The sequence below is a fragment of the Stigmatopora argus genome, chromosome 9, assembly GCF_051989625.1.
Source record: "Stigmatopora argus isolate UIUO_Sarg chromosome 9, RoL_Sarg_1.0, whole genome shotgun sequence".
Taxonomy (NCBI): Eukaryota; Metazoa; Chordata; class Actinopteri; order Syngnathiformes; family Syngnathidae; genus Stigmatopora; species Stigmatopora argus.
Genome location: NC_135395.1, coordinates 6445443 through 6468763, shown reverse-complemented (window position 1 = coordinate 6468763; position 23321 = coordinate 6445443). Strand labels below are relative to the sequence as shown.

Below are 23321 nucleotides of genomic sequence, written 5' to 3'. Positions count from 1 at the left end.
CTGGAGCCGCCATTTCAAACCTGACCTCATGGGCTCTTCAAAGTCTCCACCTGAAAAAAGCTGAGATTCCCAACCTGTGTGCTGCGAGAGATCATCAGGTGTGATGTGGAAATGTAGCCGTGTTTACATAATTGGGCTGAAAGATGTCCATTTATTTAAATAATGTAAAATAGGTGGAGAGAGTATGAGGTATTTGTAATTTCTTATATTTCTGCATAAATTGTCCATTTATTGTGATTTTATCTTGATCAAATACAATTTAATAAACAGAGTTTACGTCACCCTTTATAGACATTACGCTTGGTGTCTAATCCTTTTTGACAGGGAAAAGCTGGCAGCGAATGATTACCCCACGGTCAAAATGAATTGGACTTCAATTGTTGTCATTTAGAGACAATGAAATTTAAAAAAATAAAGATTTTTAAAAAATAGAACACACTACCACTCTACCTTTAGATCCAGGTCTACCATTTTTTTTAATTTTATCAGATTACCTACCCAACAAATTTGAGCCTAATCCATGACGTTATCACAAAATTATTTTCGGACCTTTGTAACCTCATCACGTCCAAATGCAGTTATTTCTTTTGTTTTATATTAGAAACGTCCTCAAATTTTGATAATAATCCCTTTATTCATTTTTGAGTTATCTTGGACACAAACACCAGATTTTACGGAAACAGTTACAATAACCTTCAAATTTAGTAATTCTCTCCTATTGATGGAGATTATTAAAAACTAATTATATTAGTATTAGGAGAAGAGGTTTTTGCATTTTTTTAAGCCAACACTGTCTTTAAACTATTTATCAACTCTCAAAAAAACTGTCGATTAATTGATAATCAATTCTACATGTCAATTAAATGTGACAACCCTACATAATCGATATCCAAAGAGGTATGCTTCTCGGTTATACTAGAGTTCAACGTCAAGAGCTTGCCAAAAAGCCAGGCATCTTTCCCATCTCGGCGCCTTCACCAGGTAATTATCCTAAACTAGCCTTTCTCTAGTGTGTGCCACCGAAGGCCCGACCACCTCCCTGCTTTCATTATCAGTACCGGGGCTTGCTAATGACTTAACGGCAACTCCGCCCAGACTGCTGGCAACACACACACTGGGGGGAGACCAAAAAGAAGAGCAAGAGGAAAAAGAACATGGAGTACACGGGAAAAATCGGATATCCATTCGGAATCCGAAAAGTCCCTGAAGTTAGGGCAGAAGGTATTTTTTATAGGCTTTTATGCTATAAAATCTGACTAGAGTTTAAATTGTGCACTCCAAACAACTGCTAAACCTAAATTTGTGTTGAGGGGATATTTTTATGGGGAAATTATGGTAGATTGTGCACCCCAAACTTATTTCAAACAACTGTGAAAACTAACTCAACAAAAATTGTGTTCCCCGTGTTATGTGTGTACTTTACGAAAAAGAATGGATTGTGTGTGGAAATAAAAAGAGCTGTCAAAGTTGTAAAACTAATAGTTATTCATTTTCTTTTCATTGTGGTTCAGAGTAATAAAAAATACTTTTGGTTTTGTAAAATCATCATTACTGTATCTCTTGTATAAAATAGAAATAGTTTGAAGTCATTCCCAAAGGTATTAGTTACATCTCTATTACCAAATTATTTTTTTGCGAACATTTTTCTAACTTTTCTCCTGTTGAATTTTTTATGATATGAATAAAAATCCTCAGATTGGCAGTGCAGCAGCTTGGGAGTGAAAAGGAGTGAATATGAGGTGATGAATCACTGATTTAGTAGTTCTCTTTCAAGAAATATAAGGAGTTTTTTTTATCATTGAAACTTTCATTAGTTTTTGGTAGCGGTACGCAAAATAAAAGAGACTCTGCTTCTGCATGTGCTTTGCTATTCTTGTGAAAACTCGCATGGGGGAAAAAACAGCTTCAAAGCAGCAAATGATTGACTCGATGTGACTGAAAAAGGCGAACAAACAACAAGGTGCCGTCGTAAAAGCTGTCTTCGGAAAGCCTGTTTGACTGAAAAGTTGACTGCTTGGCGTGCACATGCGCACCTCGCCTGTTTACAGCAATAACCTCACAACATACAGACGGACTGGGGGTGGGCATTCACTTTCACATCGTCTTTTTTCCCCCTGACAAATGACACCCTGACAGTTGGAAAAGAAATGTTAGGGCCCCTGAACAGATTTCTCAGTTACAGAAATAAAACGTGTGGAATTAGACAAAGACGAGATTACTTTTGAACCCTGATGCAAGCAAGCACTGATAAATGACACCCCATCACCCCGCCCCCTCTCCGTCTGTATAACATGACTGTTTTGGTTTTTTTGGGCCTCTTTGGAGAAATGTCATTTTGTTAAGTCGTGATAAATCTATACGGCACGAATGCACGTCATCCTAGTGTTGTGTAACCTGCATGACTATTTATATAAAGAGTTCAAGTGCTCATAGTTGGTTGGGATAGGCTCCAGAACTCCGCATGACCCTTGTGAGGATAAGCAGGACAGAAAATGAATGAATGGATAGAGAACAAAGTTTTACATAGATGTCAACCACTTCAGGGTGTTTATCTCATCCTGCCCATAGCTAGGCTCCAGAACCCTCACGAATATCATAAGAATAAGCAGTTTAGAAAAGAAATGAATGGATTGGATTGGATAACTTTATTCATCCTGTATTCGGGAAATTTCGTTGTCGCAGTAGCAAGAGGGTGAGGATGCAGAAATAGGAAAAGGCATTTTAGACATAAATAGATAGGTAATAAGTAAGTTAATAAATAAATACATGAATAAATATATAAATAAATAAGCATGTTGCTGAAATATATATATATATATATATATATATATATATATATATATATATATATATATATATATATATATATGTGTACATACAAATATATATATATATATATATATATATACGTGTACATACAAATATATATATATATATATATATATATATATATATATATATATATATATATATACATACACATACATATATAACCACATATATACATACATACACATACATATATATATAAGCACATATATACATACATACACATACATATATAACCACATATATACATACATACACATACATATATATATAAGCACATATATACATACATACACATACATATATAAATAAGCACATATATACATACATACACACATATATATAAGCACATGTTAGGTTCATCCAATTGTACGTTTATCCTTAGGTTTTTCCAATTCAGCTTTCAATAAAAAAGGCATCTGTAGTCACATCTCACCATTTAATTCTTGCAAGAAGAGAATACATCCGGACCGCTCGGCCGACCAAGATTATTCTAAAGAGCGGCATTATGTCCTGCCCATTTAAGGCTTCAAATCAAAACAATTACAAGGTTATCGATTCCATTTGCGTAAGCAAGAAACAAAACAATTCCATAATCAAGCAACCCAAGCGTCAACCTAGCGTCACAAATTAAAACAATATGCGAGTAATCGATCCAATTGCGTAAGCAAGAAACAAAACAATTCCATATCAAGCGTCACAAAGGAAAAACAATATGCGAGTTGATTGATAGCCATCCGTTGAGCCAACAACAATTTAAGCGTCCTTCACCGATCTTCATTGCGAACTCGCATCTGGGGAAAGGGTTGAGGTGTATCTTCCAGTACTCAGTCCTCGGAGCAAGAACTTAATGTATTGTTTTATGTCCTTGCGAACTTGTATCTCTCGCTGGACCCAGCTGTCCTGGAGAGCGACCTTGGCGTAAGTGTTTGTCTTCGTTGAAAGCGATCAACACATATATATATATTGTTTAATATAGTTACACATTTAGGATGAGCATTACTATTCCTAATAAGCAAATATATTGATTAATATAGTAAGCATGTATATTATAAGGCTTTATATTCATTGCAAACACATTTATAATAATGATTACTCCAACATTCCCCCCTATATTATAAATTTGCACATGATCCCCTTAATAAAACTTCCTTTCAGCTTTATTCCATTAATTCCAAATGAACATATAGTAACATCCCAGAATGAACCCAACAGCACATATATACATACATACATACACATACATATATAAATAAGCACATATATACATATATACACATACATATATAAGCACATATATACATACATATACATACATATATAAGCACATATACATACATAAATACACATACATATAAATAAGCACATATATACATACATACACATACATATATAAATAAGCACATATATACATACATACACATAGATGTACATGCATGCATACGGTAGTACAGATGCTCCCCTACTTACGAACGAGTTAGGTTCCGAGCGATTGTTCATAAGTTGAATTTGTTTGTAAGTTGATTCAGTGCTATATTTTGTATTATAATTTATGTTTAAGGCCTATATAAGTATATTGAAGGTTTATATAAGTGCATTTGTATGTTTAAGGCTTGTATAAGTAACACGCATTGGTTTGTACTGAAAAAATCATTTAATAAAATGGAGAGAATATGTACAGTACTGTATAGAGAGAGAGAGAGATTTATGTATTAGAAACTGGCCGAAAGAAGCGATCTAAAAACGATTGCACAGTTTTCTTCTTTTTTTCATCATAAATGATGCGGTAGCACTGTATGGCATCATTCAATTGATTTGCAAACATTGTGCAACGTTCAATATTTGGGTCCTGCTGCTCGATCATTCTGTTTATAAATGGTACTGACGGTCGAACGATTCAAGTTGTATGCCCGTGAAACGCTCACCACTCTCACGCGCATCAAGCTTCGTTATTATTGCCACTCGTTTCAAATGAAATGGCTTTCCTCTTCCTTGCAACTCCCTCAATAGAAGCCTTTTGCATTTTATCAACCATATTCAATAATGGATGCACGAGATATTTAATGATACAAATGAAAAAGGTTCTTTGCGCACTGGAGATACGTTCACGCATTTCCGCATTGCAACGAAGAAGGTAGATGCTGGGTGAGCTGAGCCCTCACAGCGCCAGGCGTCGGTATTAGCGGCCGAAAGAAGCACTACTCGGAAAAAAATACAAAATTGGACTTACGAACATTTTTCGACTTAAACGCAATTTGCAGACATGTTCGTATGTACCGTTGTTCGTAAGTTGAATGTTCGTAAGTAGGGGAGCGTCTTGTACTTATCACAGTCATTTTTTTTGTTAAAGCTGACCAGTGTTTACAAATTCACCTTGAGTACTACACAATATGAAGTTTGATTATTTTGTTGGTAATATTCCACACAACTAATTAATATAGTAATCGACAACTGGAATGTTCATTGATTAATTATTTGGAGACCTTGTTTAACTTAAGTTTCTTTGTCATCGATAGTAAAAATTCAACCATTTCAGTGTTCCCCCCTAAGTGCAGGCTTATCATTTTGATGTTAAAATTACTTCATGTTTTTGCTTTGGAAAATGATCAAATCTTTTGATTTTTTTATATGAATAAAATCACTAATTGAATGAAAATATGTTGCATGCTTGGGCATTTTCTGCGGAATCAATTTGTTATAATAGCTAGTAAGATGAAAGTATTTTTATCTGATACTCCAATTGATAAAAAAAAATCTCAGCACATCAACACTGTAAAATAAATAGCAACAACAAAAATTCAAATTAAGAGAAGTTGGAATTGCAAATGAATCTGTCACTTTGAAATTTCAAGTTTTGATGGAAAAAGTAAGTCAAGTTTTAGCTGAAAAATCCCTTTTTTAGTAAAGCGGGTTTGTGAGTATGTTAAGTAAATGGAACTAAAGATGATAAAATAAACTGGCTTAAAGTTAAGTTAACCTAATTGAAAATTTTAAATAAACTGAAAACTTTATTTGGGAAGCAACCCATTCAGGGTCTCCCACACCTGCTGCCCATAGTCGACTGGGAAAGGATCCAGCACCCCCTGCGTCCCTTGTGGGGATAAGCAGTACGGAAAATGAATGAATGTCTGAATGGATAGTTTAATTACATACGTAATAAGTTGATACAGACGGAATTAAAACCTGGCTTACTTCAATGAAAGAGCGATGCATAGAACATTGAGCTGAACGGCCTGGTTAACTAAGCTGTTGCCAGGCATTGGGAGGTAGGCTAGGATTAAGTTCACACAACCTGACATTTCAAGTTCACACAATTTATATATGTTTTGCCTTTATAATTTAACACAATTTGTTTTATCATTCTTAACATATTAAACGAGTCAGGAAGACTCAAAAGTAACATTTTCCTGAAGAAAATGGGAACATTTAGGTTGTTTTTACATAAAATCTTAACATTAGCATAACTTATCAGAGGCTTTACTTTTTACAGTGTAATTTTGTTTGCCACTTATCCAATTAGCTGAAGAGTTTCATTTCAAAATATCAAACGAAAAGCTATTATGGGTCAAAGAGTTCACCAAGCAGAAGCGACAAAATGACCGTTAAAAAAAATGAAATCCCAAAATATCCTCAGGGTGACAAACATATTCCAACCGGTTGAAAGTTGCTTTCATTTATTTTGCGTAGTGTAAGCAACCTTGCAATCTTGTGGAGTGTATGAACATGCAGCAAACAGAAGCCCCTGGGAAGCAAGTCTTATCTGATTCAGTTTGGTGGAAGCAACAGCCCACGGAGCGGAGTGCGTTAAATGCATATTTAAAGCATGCTCATTGATGTCCGATTAAGTGATCCTGCTTTGCCTGCAACACTAAGAAGTTATTTTCTGATTTATGTCATGTAAGAGTTCTAATATATATCACATTATGTAATGAAATATGAATAATTGCATAGACACAGTAGCTATGTTTATAGGTTTTTACCTGATGAGATAATAGGAACTAGCTAAAACAAACACTTTTAAAATGGAATAAGAATATCAAATATATCACTCTTCGAAACAAGATACATTTTATACTACGATTTTCCGGAGTTTTTCATTTTTGTAAAGATTGTGATTTGAAACCTGAGGTTTGATTCCAATCATACAAAAGAATTAATGTTCTTTGAGTGTACTTATAAACTATTTTTAATCGATTATTGCATTAATTTTTATTCCGAATAATCGAATGAAGATTGGGTTTGGAATAGAGTTTATTACAGAAGAATTATTCCCCAGTTACTCTGCATTGACAAAATATTTTTGTTTATTAAGTATTATTTAAGTGACACAGAGAAAACCCTAAATCAACCTGTGATTGCTCCCAAATCAACAGGAAGTGACCTGAAATCGAGAGGAAATTACCCAAAATTTCACTGAGGCGTTCTGACTAGCACAGTCGTTCTTAAACTTGCTGGTGCTACCGAACCCCACCAGTTTCATATGCGCATTCACCGAACCCTACTTTAGTGTGAAATGAGGTATGTTTTTTTCTTCAAATTCAAGATATATAAATTCCTCGCAGCACTGATTGGCCAAGCAATGGCACGTGATCATCTGCAGCCAGTGATGGTCAAGCGGGGCATGCTATCGTGTATAGATATGATGAGTTGATGTGTCTTGACCTCTCCAGAGGCTCCACCACTGAGTCTGACTCACCGAACCCCTAGGGTTTGATTGAACCCAGGTTAAGAACCACTGGACTAGCATGAAAGATTGCTCACGCACTTATACTCTAGAACAAGGGTGTCAGACTCGGGTTGGTTTGCGGACCGCTTTAACGTCAACTTGATTTCACGTGGGCCGGACCATTTTAGATATAATATTTAGATATTTTTTTATAAATGGATTAAAAGAACTGGATTAAAAGCCCTGAATATTCAGTTTTTTATAGATCTAAAACAATGTTTATTGTAGCTTTTTTATATCTATTTTTAGATTTTACAAAAAAAATTGAACTAAAAACACAGAAAAAATGATTAAAAATTTACATTTATTGATTTAAAAGGGAGAAAATCAGGAAATTTAATATACATCTATACTCTTCATTTTAATTTGATCCTAAAACAGAAAGTCGGCACTCATAATTTACTTTCCCGGGCCACACAAAATGATGCGGCGGGCCAGATTTGGCCCCCGGGCCGCCACTTTGACACATTTGCTCTAGAAAATGCATTTTTATAGTTTTAACATTAAATGCAAGCAAATAAACAACAATAAATCAAAATTTTAAAAGAAGTGATATGCATATTAACATTTTGGCCATGTCTCGCTTGAAAGAAGATATTTTTATTTTCAATGGGAATTTCTACTTAAATACCGGCTATAACAAATCAAATAAATGGTATATTACATGTCAACTATATGGTTGAATTTTACAAATCTATGTCAGACTCAAAATGCAACCACTAAGCGTTTTCATCATTTAAGTTTTGCAAAGTTTTTGGAGTTGTGGCAAAAAAAAAAATTAAAAGCATAGCTACGAACTTGTCGACTTTTGCGCTGGAACTTGTCTTCTTAAAATCTCGTCAATGAATTAAAAGTGGAGAGTAGATGCACGTTTTTGTGTTGTTGTTGTTGTTAATTTGACTGCAAATAAAAACAGGCTATGAATAAATATGCAAAGCGGGAGCGCAACGGGTTTGGGGGAGGAGAAAATAGGAATGTCTTGAGGAGACTTCTTTTTTTTAGTCCTGGTGCTTCCCAGAAGAACCCTTTTTGGAAGAGAAAAGGGTGTTCTTGAAGATGGATGTAAAAGGAGAACCCTCAGTAGGCTGCCTCTGAGCTAAAGAGTCTGCTTTACTGTTGGAGCAGCTTTAAATTCATAGTTCTGCTCCATTGCAAACGTTGGTGCACAGGTGTCAAACCCATCATTTTGTGCCGCTCACAAATGTAAATCGTGTGTGTCGACTCCAATTCACTCAACAAAATTAAAGAAAAAAATTATAATCCTCAAAAAAAGATCGAAGACTAGGAATATTTACAGCACGCCCCTTTTTTAAACAATGTAAAAAAAATAAAAAAACATTTAAATGTACAGTTGTACCTCTACTTACGAAATTAATTGGTTCCAGAACATTTTCGTAACTTGAAAATTTCGTAAGTAGAGCAGTACTTTATATGTAAATTCTCTAATATCGTTACACGGTCCTCACACAACTACCAACTTTAGAAAATTTCACTTCAAGCTTTACTACGTATAATTGTAATGATTGAGCAAAGGGCTAAAAAAACAGAAGAAAAAACAAATAAACAGAAGTTGCCCGTTGTACAGAATATTTTCTCCCTAAACTTCACGTTCAATTGGATTGCTTTTGTATCGCCATCACCGGCAGCCAATGAGGGAATATGCTCATCACGAGGGCCAAAAGGGCAGTTTGTCTTATAAGTTGATCTTGTTGTTTGACCTCTAGGTCAAAGTCTGGAAGGAAAATGATGTCCTCGCCTGTGCTAGGTGCATTCGAGGAAGTCAGTGAGCATGTTAGCCAAACAATGGGGAGCTTTCAAACTGTCTGAGTCAATAATTCCCACTGTGCCTCAAACTGGAAGAAGTTGCTTCGACGGGGCTATAGCGGCAAATAGAAACATCAATTACAGTAAATTACACCAAAACAGTGTGTAACACTTCAATTTGTTTAATCTCTGTAGCTAGCTGTCTAAACTGCTTCGGATGTAAGGCAAGAGGAGCAGTGGCGCAAGATAACATTCAATAGCCCTAAGATATCACTTCTCGCTTGTGTTCATTCACAGAGGGAAAGGAAGGGGGTTATTTCTGGCTTGGTTTACTTGGAAATTGTTATTAAAGACTCAGAAATATGACTTTAAAATGTTTTTCCCCTTAAGCACAGCTTACGTTTAACGCAATAGCCACATTACCAGCCAAATGCCACATCAGCGTCACTCTGAAAACGCTCGTGATGCAATAGCATTGCCAAGTGGAAAATGCAGTGTACACTCACTCGGTTTTGAATAATGATAGCGTGTAAAGTGTGAAAAGACAGCTTATGTGTGTTGCTTATGGGTGTTTCACAATTTCCACATTATTGGTAGTTTAGGGGTTTGCACTCATTATAATTCTTATTTCATATACAGTGGTGCCTCTACTTACGAATGTTTCTACATGTGAAATATTCAGGTTACAAAAAGCCTTGATTTGAAAAAACTTGATATGAAAACATCCAAGTTACAAAACGTCAAACAAAATCAAATATCTCCCAAAACGTAAATTCACTTTCTGTATCCAGTATGTAATTTTTTCACTTGTCATGGCAGAGTTGGTTACCCATTTTCTATCTCGCAACACCTTGTATGCCTCCCATTGCTTGGAGGGAGATGCATCTCCATGATGCTGCAACTGAGAATAGCACACTGTAGGGAGTTGCGAGGGCCAGCTGGAAATGGGGTATCAGCCACCTTTAGAATTTGAACGTGACCGTCTCACCAAAAGCCCATTATTCTGGATCCATGGCGGAGCCAGCAGTGAGTTCTTGATTTGTGTCCCTTCGACCCTCGTTTGTCACCGAGTTGTTTCTTGAGATTTTCTGAGTGTCCATAACAAATTTTAAGTTGTCTAATTGTGTGTTCACATGTGTGTGTAACTATGTTTTCTCGCAATTCCAACCCATTGGAACGTGTTTTTGCATTTCTTAATAATTTCAACAACTTAATAAATCCTTTTTATCTTATTTTTTTCTTTATTTTCCATACATTTTCATACATCTTACTCACAAAAAAATGAATACTTGTATCATTTTTAAAGAGTTTAGGGATATTATTAAAAACCATGGAACAAATTAGGTTATTCAATGTCAAATATTTATCTACTTATGAAAAATCCAAGCTACAAAACCAATTGTTTAGCAAATTAATTTCATAAGTAGAGATACCACATTACTTGAAAATGGAATCATGGGGTCCTTGGGGAATAGTGGTGTGACAACAGCAAAGAAAATAGATATGTTTTTACTAATGAAAACATTGTAACTGAAGTCATTGCACCCAAAAACCTGAGACAAACAGAAGCATATCGAAAGGAACTCTTTCTCTCTGGGAAGCCAGAATATGATTTATCTGCTCCCTCTTGTGTGTTCAAGTTAACAAATTGTTATACATTTTTATCAGTTTAATTGAAAATTAAACATAGTAAGTGCAATCAGAGGAGGGGAGGAAGAAGATTAGGAGTTATCATCAATTTACACATGGGGATTTAATTTTCTTTTTTTCTGACTGAATTATGCCATGTGCAGGTTCATTTTCTAGATTACTGTGTATATTTTTAAGATGCCAGCTTTGAAAATGTGTCATAGGTAAAACATAAGTTATTGCAAGCTGTTCCAAACAGATCGCCAAACAAAGAGCCAGAAAATGTCAAGCAAACCCGTACAAATCCTCTGAAATAAGGAGGATATAGACTTCAATCTTTTTAAAAGGCATCCAAAGTCTTGCCAGGCTATTGTTGAATATTTAAGAGTGATGGCGTTGTTTGCTATGGACAGATGAAGATTTGTCCATTTCAGGGTAGGATAGGTTTGGGGGTGCTGCATTGGGTACGAGTTGGTGGGGGGCCGGACTAAATGAAAGACAAATGCGAGTAGTGCCCACTCAGCTATTTTCCCAGTCAAGATCAAAGGCGTGCTGGACCGGCCGCTCCACGGGAAACTTGAGATGGGTCCTGTCTTTGTTTGCTGTTGCTAGGCGACCGGCGCCAGGCTGAAAGTGTTTGCGGTGGGGTACCAACATCAAAACCATTTCCAATATAAATTTTGGAGACAGCCGCTTATTCGTGTCCACGCTCTCAATTTAGCCTGTCAAACGTCGCCGATCTTTTTGGAATAGCCTCCAACACAGTCCAACCAGAGCGCTTACAAAATACACCACCTTGAGAAAACTAAATAGGAGCATCGTGAAATGAGATTAGCACTTTTTCAGTCTTCACGCAGCAACAGTGAGAGAAGAGGACAGAAAGAAAAAAAAACTTAAATATAGCTTGATATATTTATAAGCTACGCTTGTGGCTTCCTGGTGAAGCTAATTAGGATGCTGTTATCTATTAATGGGCCTCATGATAGTAACGGTGGCTAGACATGTGTCACGGAGAGCTCATTACATATCATTAGTTCAACACTCCAATAATGTCTACACCTGCTGAGCATAAGATAATGACTTGGCGCCCCCTGATATTTGCAGGACGATTGTCTCGCAAGCCAAGCACCACCAGGAGGGCGGAGAGCTGCGTGAAAATGGATAAAGCTCCACAATATGAAAGATGCCACCTTCTATTTGCTGCAACTCACAAAGCAGCGTTTTGGCCCACTTCGGTCGCCGCAATTCATTCAATAAAGCTGTATTACAAGCCACACTCGCTATCTTCAGTCGGTGGCGTCGTACGGGACATGGGAGAAGAAGTAGCCATTATTGACGCTAGCTTACGTTCCGACAATAGTCCTGCTATTCCTGTCAGCTTGTTTGCCGTTGCCTAAATCATGGAATAATCACTGTAAGCGCCTGTAAACCAGTAGTCATTTCTCCAGTGCAAAATGGTCGTGTAAAGCTGTTTTTTTTCTCTGTAATCGTGCATTATCGCTCCTCTATTTTGCCAAATTCAAGCCTTATTTGCATTGTTATTTGTATTTTAATTGGAGTTTAAAATAATAAACATGTTTTTCTTTTATGTTTGAACAACATATGGCCTTCATTATAAGCCATGAGATATGTTTAAAAAGGTCCTTGTCAACCATCATCTATTCATGTAAATAAACTGACTATCGTATTTATCCTTTGTGGAAAATTGGCACCACCACACTGCCACGTGAGATATTGCAAGTAGCAGCTGATCTCGGTAGGATGGTGAAAACATCTGCCTTGAGGTTATTTTCTTGCTTTTTTCTCAATCATAACAAAAGCAAATATAAAACAAAGCTCTCGGGTGTAAACCGTGTAGTGAAAGTTTCGGATATGAGGGTTTATTCCTAAATATGAACTCATTGGCTGCCATTGCCAGCTTTAGGCCTACAATCAATTTTAATGGGTAGGACAAATGAGCAATAAAGCATTCACATCTGCTCCTCCCAGTTTAAGTGAATTGGACATCTATTGTGGTCAATGTCAGGCAATGAGTTAAGAATATGCGATAAAATACAAAAATGCCATCTTATTTAAACATGTGCGTTTAAGATCGTAAGCCACAAGCTTTCCCCTTACTCATTGCCTGTCGTGAACAACAATAGATGTTCAATCAATTTGCAACCATTCACTGCCAGTCTCCCCCAGTTTCTGCGGATTAGGCATCTATTGCCGTCAACAGCAACCAGTGAGCTAACTTGTGTTATTTATTTCTTTTGAGTAGGAAGCCTGCAGCTGAATGGTGGCTCATATTCAAGTAAACATTACCCGCATGTTGAAATGTTTTTTTAATGAACGCCGGCCGACAAATTGCCGATTTAAAAATTAAACAATGTTTATCTCCTAACATTTTTTGAGTGAAATCATTTATTTATCATTGACATTTTGGGATATTTGAATGTTGTTGGCATTCTAGTGCCCCCTCGGGAGAGTGCTTGATTTAAATAGCAGTCATTTTTAGAATGAAGCACATGGCACAGAGGCAGAATGTCGACATGCTGGCAGCCAACAGCATGTGTACAATGTGTACATTTCTATACATTAGGCGGTGAATATGGCGGCGAGCTGTTGGAACACTCCATGTGCAAGTGCCTCAGGGTGACCTTTGTGTCTGGAACGGCAAAGATTAGAATGGTGCTGTGCCTGCCTTGTGTTTTCACTACTGGAGCCAACTGGCATGGCGCAGGAGTCCTCGCCCCACAGCTCCCAGTCTGCCATCATGAAAATGGAGGACACTACGCGTGGCACGTGAAAAAGACTAAAAAGCACTCGCCACCAAGAATTTAGTGCAGCAAACAACACAACTGGTCTAAGCAAAAATCATTTCTGACACCGGCATTTCATCCTTTGGCTGCACGCTGACTTTTCTGTTATTTTGGAAGTGTTTTGCGTTCACAACAGGAGGGGAAAAAGAAGAAGAAGAAAAAATAAATGTCTTAATGTGATAAAATTGACATTTGAATGTTTTAGCCACCTGATGGTATAGTGGGTCACTCGCTTGATTTCGGTGGGACAGCCTAGGATTGAATCCTGCTCGGTGGCAGTGTGATTATGAGTATGAATGGTTGCCTGTCTCTATGAGTGCCCTACGATTGACTGGTGACCAGTCTATGGTGTAGTCCGCCTTCTGCCCGAAGTCCATTTATTCATTTCCATACTGCGCATCCTCGAAAGGGTCGCAGAGGTTGCTGGACCCTAACCTAGCTGAAATCAGGCAAAGGGCAGACTACACCAGTCAGCCATAGGGTACACAGAGAGACAAGTGACCATTCGCACTCACAATCATACCGCCAGCAGCGGGAATTGAGCCCGTGACTGCCCACACCAATGTCAAGGGGAGTAAACCTCTACACCACGAGGCCATTTCCCTGAAGTGACCAGGATATGTGGTGTGTGAATGAATGAATGTTTTATATTTTCAAAATTATTCACATTTTAACATGATAGTGATCACATTTTATTGTGATATGGCTCATATTCCAAGGTGTTGTTTTAACAAGATTCTGGTTTAAATATCTTAAGTTTCACGTTTTTGTTGCATTTGATTATCGTATGTTTGAAATGTAACTCTAAAATGTTAAATTTGCGATATTTTTGCAAATTTAATGCAGTATGTATAACCAATGTTGTCACAATACATTTAACATTTGCAAATGATATGATTCACATTTTAATGTGAAAACTTTGAAATTAAATTTAAATTTCAAATGTAAAAATTGTGTTGTGTGCCAATTTAACATGCTAAATTTTACTTGTTTTACATTTTTATATTTAATGGGATATATTTCACAAAAATATGAAGTTCACATTTGATTTTTAATATAAGTTTTAACAAGAATCATACTTTAATATGAAAAGATTCATATTTTAAGGTCATATGAGATTTAATTTTCAATGTGATCAGTTGCACACTTCTACGTTAGTATGATCGTGCAATAAGGTTTGCATTTTAACATACTAAGGTGCGCATTTTGATGTCATTATTCATCATTCATCTTCCAACCACACACTCTTCGTAAGGGTTTCGGAGGTTGCTGGTGCCTATCCCAGCTGATTTTGGGCAAAAGACAGAATACACCCTAGACTGGTTGCTCATCAGTCGTAGGGCACACAGAGATAAGAACAACCATCCGCACTCATCATATCACCACCAGCAGGAATCGAGCCAACGTCTGTACGCACCGAAGTCAGGTGAGTTAAACTTTAAAACATTAAAAATGTGATGTTTTAGCCATTTGAACATGTTTCACAGCAACATAAAGGAAACAATTTGATGTAATATAACAAGACTCACATTTTAATGTGTTAAATGTTATATTTTAACATAAAAATTAACATATTTTAACATTATGAGGTTCACATTTAAACATTCAAATTTTACAGTGATGGATTGAATATGATAAGGTTAATATTTTAGCAAAGATTTCGTATTTATACCAATTTTAAACTGTTGACATGATATTGTTAATGTTTTATCGTGATAATTTTCACACTTTTTCAGGTTGACAATTTTTACATTTCACCTAGATGAATAATGTATTTTCCTAATTATGAGTTTCATGTTCCACGCTATCAAATTAAACTATAAGAAGTTTTACTTCCGGTACTTCTTCACTTGTAGTTTATTATTTATTTATTACAAATCAAGGTTCTCTTCCGTAATTTGAGTGGTCATATACAAATAGAGCAGGTGTCAGACTCGGGTTGGTTCGCGGGCCGCTTTAATGTCAACTTGATTTCACGTGGGCCAGACCATTTTAGATATAATATTTAGATTTTCTTTTTATAAATGGATTAAAAGAACTGGATTAAAAGCCCTGAATATTCAGTTTTTTATAGATCTAAAACAATGTTTATTTTAGCCTTTTTTATATATTTTTTTGATTTTACAAAATGATTTTTGAACTAAAAACACAGAAAAAAATTATTAAAAAATTACAACTATTTATTTAAAAGGGGGAAAATCAGGAAATTTAATATACATTTATACTCTTCATTTTAATTTGATCCTAAAACAGAAAGTCAGCACTCATGATTTACATTCCCGGGCCACACAAAATGATGCGGCGGGCCAGAATTGGCCCCCGGGCCGCCACTTTGACACATGTGAAATAGAGTAAAAATAATAAGCCAGCCCGGTGTTGAGTGGTTAGCGTGTCGGCCTCACAAGGGTTCAAACCTGTGTGGATCTAGCATGTTCTGGGCTTGGATAGGCTCCAGCACCCCTGCAGCCCTTGTGAGGACTAGCTTTATGGAAAATGAATGAATGAATAATGTTAAGTCAAGCATTTTACTCATTGGCTACAATAGACATGCAATCTTTTTAAACTGGCAGAGGCTTGAAGTCCCCAGTTCAAAACAAGTTGACATGGATTGCAGTCAATGGCAGTGAGACAAGATCAGAATCTATTTAGAATGAAAGTGTACTTCTGAGGCTTCCACATCTCTACCCTCTCAAGTATTGGAAGCGTTCTAAGTTTTGACAAGCAAAAATGGCATACATCTTAGTTTGCCACCAGCCACTCCGCTGTGTCCTCATTTAATCTGTTCGCTTCATTAATAGTCAGTGTCTGTGTGTGTGCATGCTATTGTGTGTAACGTCAGCAAAAAATGTGTGTTGCACACATTGATGAGTCAAAAAAAATGTGTGAGTCAACATCTCGGCTTTTGGTTGATTTGGTGTTGAGTGGCGGGAAAGAAAAATGTCTTTGGTCCCACCCACTTATGTCGCATCTAAAGGAGAGTGCTGCCTCCCACAAAATGAAATAGAGCACTGATTTCAGTTTTGAATCAAGTCTACCAACTGAGTTCACAGCTATTATATTATTGGTGAGAAAATCAGTTTCATTATGATTTCATCATGATGTTTTTATTCACTCCATTTGGTGCTTCGGAAGACGGTTTTGGTACTCTAACCTAATCTTCAAGATGATAAATTGGATTGGATAACTTTATTCATCCCGTATTCGGGAAATTTCGGGAAATATCATTCATTTTTAGAAACAAGATTTAATTGAAAGGCAATTGGAGTTAACCTGTCATTTTAGGAAATGTGTATGAAACTGTTTTCAGTTTTTAAAAGGTTGGTGACTATTATTTTCCACAAAATGTTAATCCTTTCAAAGAAATTTCTGTCTTTTTTATCACCTCAACCGTGTACCTTTTATTTTGACCACTAGGCGTAGATATCTTTGTCTCCTCACCAGCAATTTGACATTTTTTTCTTAAAGAACTCTGTATTAAATAGATCAAAAAAGGGGGAAATATATTGTTCCTTCATTCCCTTTCCCTGTAGTGTAAGATCATATTTAATAAATCATCAAGAATAGAATTCATGAATAATGCAGTGCCAACACTAAGTGTATATAAAGTATCCTGTATAATTTGCAATAAATTCACAGTACAAGAGCTTTGAGAAGGGGCACAGAGAGGCATGTATAGCAATTCTGCAGTATACATGGGACATACATACACTTGCTTAATAATGTATCAGCCATTACACATTATTATCTGCTTTGCTGTGATGGTTGTGCAATTTAAGAGTGGGACGATTTAGTTTAAAGAAGAGAGCAAGATGTCACCTCTTGACTGCCGACTGAACCCTCAACAGCCCCTCGGAGACAATAAAACGGCCGAGTGGCTATTGAACGCAACAAGCAGGAAGGCAGACCCTTTATTGCTGACCCGGTGTGAAAATGAAGATTTAGCAACTGTAAACATTGGAATTCTCTCGGCCTGAGGTCAAGCAGGCAGGTTACCTTTCCGGGTCCTCCCCCTCGAATCCCCTGAGGGCGCCCGCAGGGGGAGACCCCAAGCTGCATCAGCACAGTTGTGTCCCTTCAGGTTAAAACAAAAGCACCGTCATGGTGGGTCAGGATTGGACAATAATTACTAACGTGATTTATGCTAGGAATGTTTCCAGTTGGGAAGGAAAAAAATAAAAAACATTAGAATCAATTCATTCATTTTGCACTACACAAGAAATAAATAGAAAAATGCAGGGGTGTGTTGACTTTTTAATTATTTAGTTATGTTAAATTTAGTTTTTGTTTTCCATTTGTTTTTACACTTTTGTAAGAGTTCCTTGTTTGTTTTTAGATACTATTTTAGATATTCAAGCTGCTGGTTACTTGTATTTGTTCAGTTTTTTTCTTCAGATGTATTGTTATTTACGTATGTATCTGCTTGTTAAATTTCAAATACTGTTGTAATATTCTCGTTGTTTGTTTTTATTTAATTTTGTATATGTTTATTGATGAGTAAATAGGTTGATGATATGCGTTTATATTCTTTGGTTCATCATATTTTTCAGGTTATAAGTCATATATGAGTTTAACTTGCTTTAGCCAAATAATGCACAATGAAAGGGAAAGAAAAAAAAGAGTACAGTCTTCACTCGATTATTATTAAAATAGGGAACAAAAAATGGACAAAATCGGCACCTGTTATTGTAAGATATTAACAGTTTTTTTCAGCCAAACTACGAACAAAAGTGCAACTCATAGTCCGGAAAATACGGTATTGAGTTTTATATGCATTAGGTTATGCTTTCTGACTGTTGATTTCTAATGTGTTTATGTTCCTAATTTTGATTTGTTAGTTGTTAGTATTTATTTTTTTCAAAAATTTAAGTACGATCTGATGTTCATTTTCTTTTTTCTTTTCTTTTGGAATGGGTTCTGTATACTGTTTGGAAGTGTGTTTAAAGATTGCTTATTTTTACTGATTAATCATTTATTTTTGCAATTATTTTGCCATGTGTACACTTCCGAATATAAATTCATTTTAAAAATTATTCATAGATTTTTTTTACTAAAGTGTACGTTTATGACAACTTTTTTGATGACAAACAGTTTTGGCATTCCTTATGGTCGTTTTTCTTTATTTTTCAATTTTCTGCCAAGAACGGGCACTTTATTGTTACTGCTTACATTGAAATGTGAAAATGTCACTTCAATTTGTAACAAAAAACATGATTCAACAATTTTCCAATAAATTTGTCATAGCAATAAGATTTTTATTGCCAATTTTTAATCCAGAGATTAGTTTTTCCCTTCATTATTTAATTTTGCCAGGCTAAAGTCAATCATAATACAAGGCATGTTATTAGACTGCCCCAACTCTACTTTAAACCATCTTGTGATCCTATTCTCACATATAAACTCATTTTTTTTCAACATATGAGCCATCTTAAGCATGATCAGTGCATTATACTACATGACAAGTTTAAAAGTCTTGATCTTTTCACAGTCTTGTAAGCGAGGATTTGCCCGGCCCTTTTCATGTTGACAGTATTAAAAAGCATAAAGAAGCGTGGGTTAGGAGCGGTGGGGCGGCGAGGCTGACGTCACTGGCCCAGTGTCACCCACCGTGCGTTCGGCGTCCCCAAGTAAAGACTTATCCGCGAAGGAGTCGGGACGCACAATGCGTGCGGACAGGGCGTGAAAGTACTATCATCATCAGCTCTGAATGCCGAAAAGAAAACATATCTGCCACAAAAAAGGAGGCTCATTCCAATTCAGCTGCGTTGTTAGGACAACGACAACCATCCCTCAGATGATTAGTTCCACTTCAAAAGAATTTACTTTCCGCAGTGGAAACGTCCCCCTTTTGTGTCCTTACACAGGGGTTTATCAGGCCTGAAGATGAATCGTATGTCTAGTCAGCCTGTTTATTATTCCTTCTGTTCACACTACAATTGTATTAAATAAATAGAGAAGCACTAACAAAGGCCTATTAGCCCATAAACATGTCGTAGCACACACAAAAAGAGGCAAAATCACAGTCTGTGCTAAACAACTGAGCCGAATCTGAAGGCGAAACAAAACACGCTTTTAAGCTCAGAATGTCCTGACACTGACACAAGCATGTTGTGTTGGTCTTACCGTCATTTGACGTGTGACTGAGAAACCCGAAAGCACGACTGAAGCAGTGCTTCGCTCTGTAAAACAGTTCATATGCGTGCTTAGTTTAAACAAGATGCTATATCACCAACATAACCGTTATTAAATACATAGTTTCATGTCTTTGTGGATTAGCAGCGCACAATTAAAACGACATTTCATGACAATGAAGTCAATGTGTTTGCCTTTAGGTGATTAAAAGCAGATCAGAAGCAGTTGGGGATGATTCATTGATTGGAAGGCAAAACACAAAGCGCGGCTGCTTGTTCACGAAGGCGAGATGCGAAAGGAGGGGGAAAAACAACTTCTAAACAAAGTGGAATCAAACACGACTCCTTAAAAGTGACACCCACTTTGCTTTTATTTATTTTCCCTAAGCCGATGCACCAAAATATCAGCAAGTCTATATACACTCATGTTATGTTCAAACATACAATGCTTTCAGTAACAAAACTCTGAATTCATTTCATGGTGGTTTTACCTTTTTCAGCACAATTAATATTACATTCTGGGGAGAGCAGGTAGTGTGCTTTGGAATAACGACAGCAAAATTATTCTCGCCAATATTCACCTCACATTCGTATATGTGTGCTAATCAAATCCACTGTGTTGTGCACAATGCAGTAGAAACATGTGGGAAAAGATCACAGCATGACTAAATGTCAGCAAGTGAACTTTGCATGATGATAATCAGCCTCCTGTTGCCTCTTTCCCAGCGACAGGTGAAAGAAAAACTTGCCTCTTTTGTTCTTTTCATCTGTATCGCGGCTGCTCTACGGTGTTCAAATCCCAAAAACTGTCATGCATGCAAATTTTTATCATTTGGTCATGTGAACTTTTTGGGGTCACTCATGTAGTGGTATTTAAAAATAAATAATGTGTGAAAGATCTCTACAGCGATGACGTCCATGACAGCAAAAAAAAACAAGTCCCAAGCATAACAGCAATTATTTATTAATATTATAAAAACTTTCTCATTTCAAGTAGGAGAGCAAGGTTGAAAATGTTTATTCTTTTTTCTGAATATTTTTTTTTTCTGGCTCACAGATGGTTGTGGACCACTGACTTACATGTGGTTTTATTTTACACAAATACACTTGTTTCTAATCCACTAATGGAATTAATAGAAATGCATCCCTCCCACAAAATCCCACACATGCTTATAATGCTACTCTAATAATAACCATCTTCAGTGATATAAATAATATAAAATAATTTATATTTACTTTGACGGATGATCACTGCCAGGCCTCTCAGTGAAAATGGATTGGACAATGTAACCACCAATGAAAAACAATGGTATTTTCTCAAAACATTTTTATGAATAAACAATTACCCTGGAAGGTTTAACTTTATTTCCTAAAGTAGAATGTGGTTTGCAGAGGATTAAGAACAAATAGTTTATCGCACTGGTACCCAATCCGACTCAAAATCAACCGTCAATTGCAAACAACAACCTAATTTTCCAAATAATTCTTTGTAACGTGAAAAATTGGATTCGAGGCGTCTCGGTGCTTGAGTGGCTGGCGCTTCCACCTCACAGTTCTGGGATCGAAGGTTTGATTCCAGGTCCGGACCTTTCTATGTGGAGATTGGATGTTCTCCCCTGGCTTGTGTGTCTTTTTTCCAGGTACTCCTGTTTTCTCCCACATCCAAAAAACATGCATGGTAGTCTGGTTGAACACTCAACATTGCACCTAGGTATGAGTGTGAGGTTGTTTGTCTTCTTGTTTCCCTCCAATTGGGTGGCAAGCAATTCAGGGTGTGCACTGCCTGGCACCCATAGTTAGCTGGGATAGGTTCCAACACCCCTAGCGAACCTCATGAGGATAAATGGTACGGAAAATGAATGAAAAATTGGAGTGAAAAAATCCCATATGCAGTTGCTAAGGTTAAAATGGTGCAAAGGATCAATATATAATGTTGTTGTTAGCAGCACGTGTTGAGGTGGCATCGCAGGTTGTCACGCTTGCGCTAAAGGGGCGCCTGTAAATAGTCAGCAGCTGCACGGATGATGAAACGGCGTGAGGTAATCATCACGGCCTTCCTCCAATCACAAGCTCCTACTCGGGGGATTCAGCAGCAGCACCGAGGAGAAAGCGTAGGAGGATGTGCACCTCAAACGCGACTATTAATAGCGCCTCCGCTCTCTTAACTTGCAATCTATTTTTTTTTGCTATTGAAAAAGGAGATCAACTATATGGGTCAGTGGGATTTCTCCGAGAGGGAAGACGGACTAGAAGAAACTGGGCTGCTTGCTGACAACAGATCTGAAGGAATTGAGCAAGTTTTATGAAAATGATTTGGGTAGTGCTTTAATTAACGGAGCTGGTTTTAACTGATTGAAAGGGAGTGCGTGTACACACTGAAACAAGTGAGGAGATGGCAAGCCTCATTATTCGCCCACCCGACTCCTTGATTGTCTAAATAGGCTTCATCGTATGAATAAAAGCACGAGTTAGTGGGAATGTTCAAAGACAACATTTATTTGGGAATGCTGAAAATGATCAAAGAGTCCCTCGTAACCTCGTTGGTCCGCTAGGGCCCGATTCACTGGGACTTCAATCCTGACACACTGGGATTCATTTGGAGCTGGCGCACACTCAGACAAGTAAACAGCGACTCCACCCTTAACATCTGTCTAGTGCTCGAGGGCGCCACAGAAACAGATTCACCTTCTCACTGCCCGCAAATGACTGCAGTTATTAGCAGCAGGGGAAAAAAACTGAACAGCAGTGGTTGTCATGAGATATGATCAAATGAGATATGATTATCACATTAGAGCAGTGGTGGACCGTCAGGGCCTGCAAGGCCTTCTCTGCTGGCCTAAAAAATATCTGAATCACAGACTGATGTTAATTATGTTTTGTCCATGAATACTTATTAATAATTCCAAATTGTCTGTCAGCTTTCTTTCATTGCTTTTCCTCTGGTTGTGCTGCTTCCAGATGTGTGTTTTCATATTTAAGCATCTAACCAATCACATTTCAGCTATTTGCTGGCAGGGTCAGAAATCTGCCTTGAGGCCTTCACAGTCAGTTCTGCGGGCTCTGCTGCATAAAACAAGCGCCGATAAAACTGTTGCTTTAACCAATCAGAATTCGATTTGGCGACACCAAAGGCCTTCTCGCAGGCGTAGGGATACATCATTGCCTTCTCGCAGGCGTAGGGATACGTCATCGCTTTCACCAACTATGATTGGCTAGTGATAGAGTGGACTAGCCAGAGCTACCAAACTGTATCTGGAGCGAGCTGTACAAGCAAATATATTGTTGTGTTGATTTAATAGTGGTTTTGTCAACCCGCATTGGCTGAAGGAGGAGAAAAAGGAATTTGTTTGCAGATTTACTGTCAAATCCATTTTCAAGACGGACTTTTCAAGAAAAGCCGGACATCATTAAGAAAGGTCGGACAACTCTGAAGCAAGCAAG

The 23321-nt window shown here is 37.1% G+C and overlaps 1 protein-coding gene across 1 annotated transcript in view; it reads right to left on the bottom strand.

Moving 5' to 3' along the window:
• zic6 (zic family member 6) overlaps nt 1-23321 on the bottom strand; it is a 110453-nt gene that overhangs the window by 7675 nt on the left and 79457 nt on the right. The gene's annotated exons all lie outside the window — the stretch shown is intronic.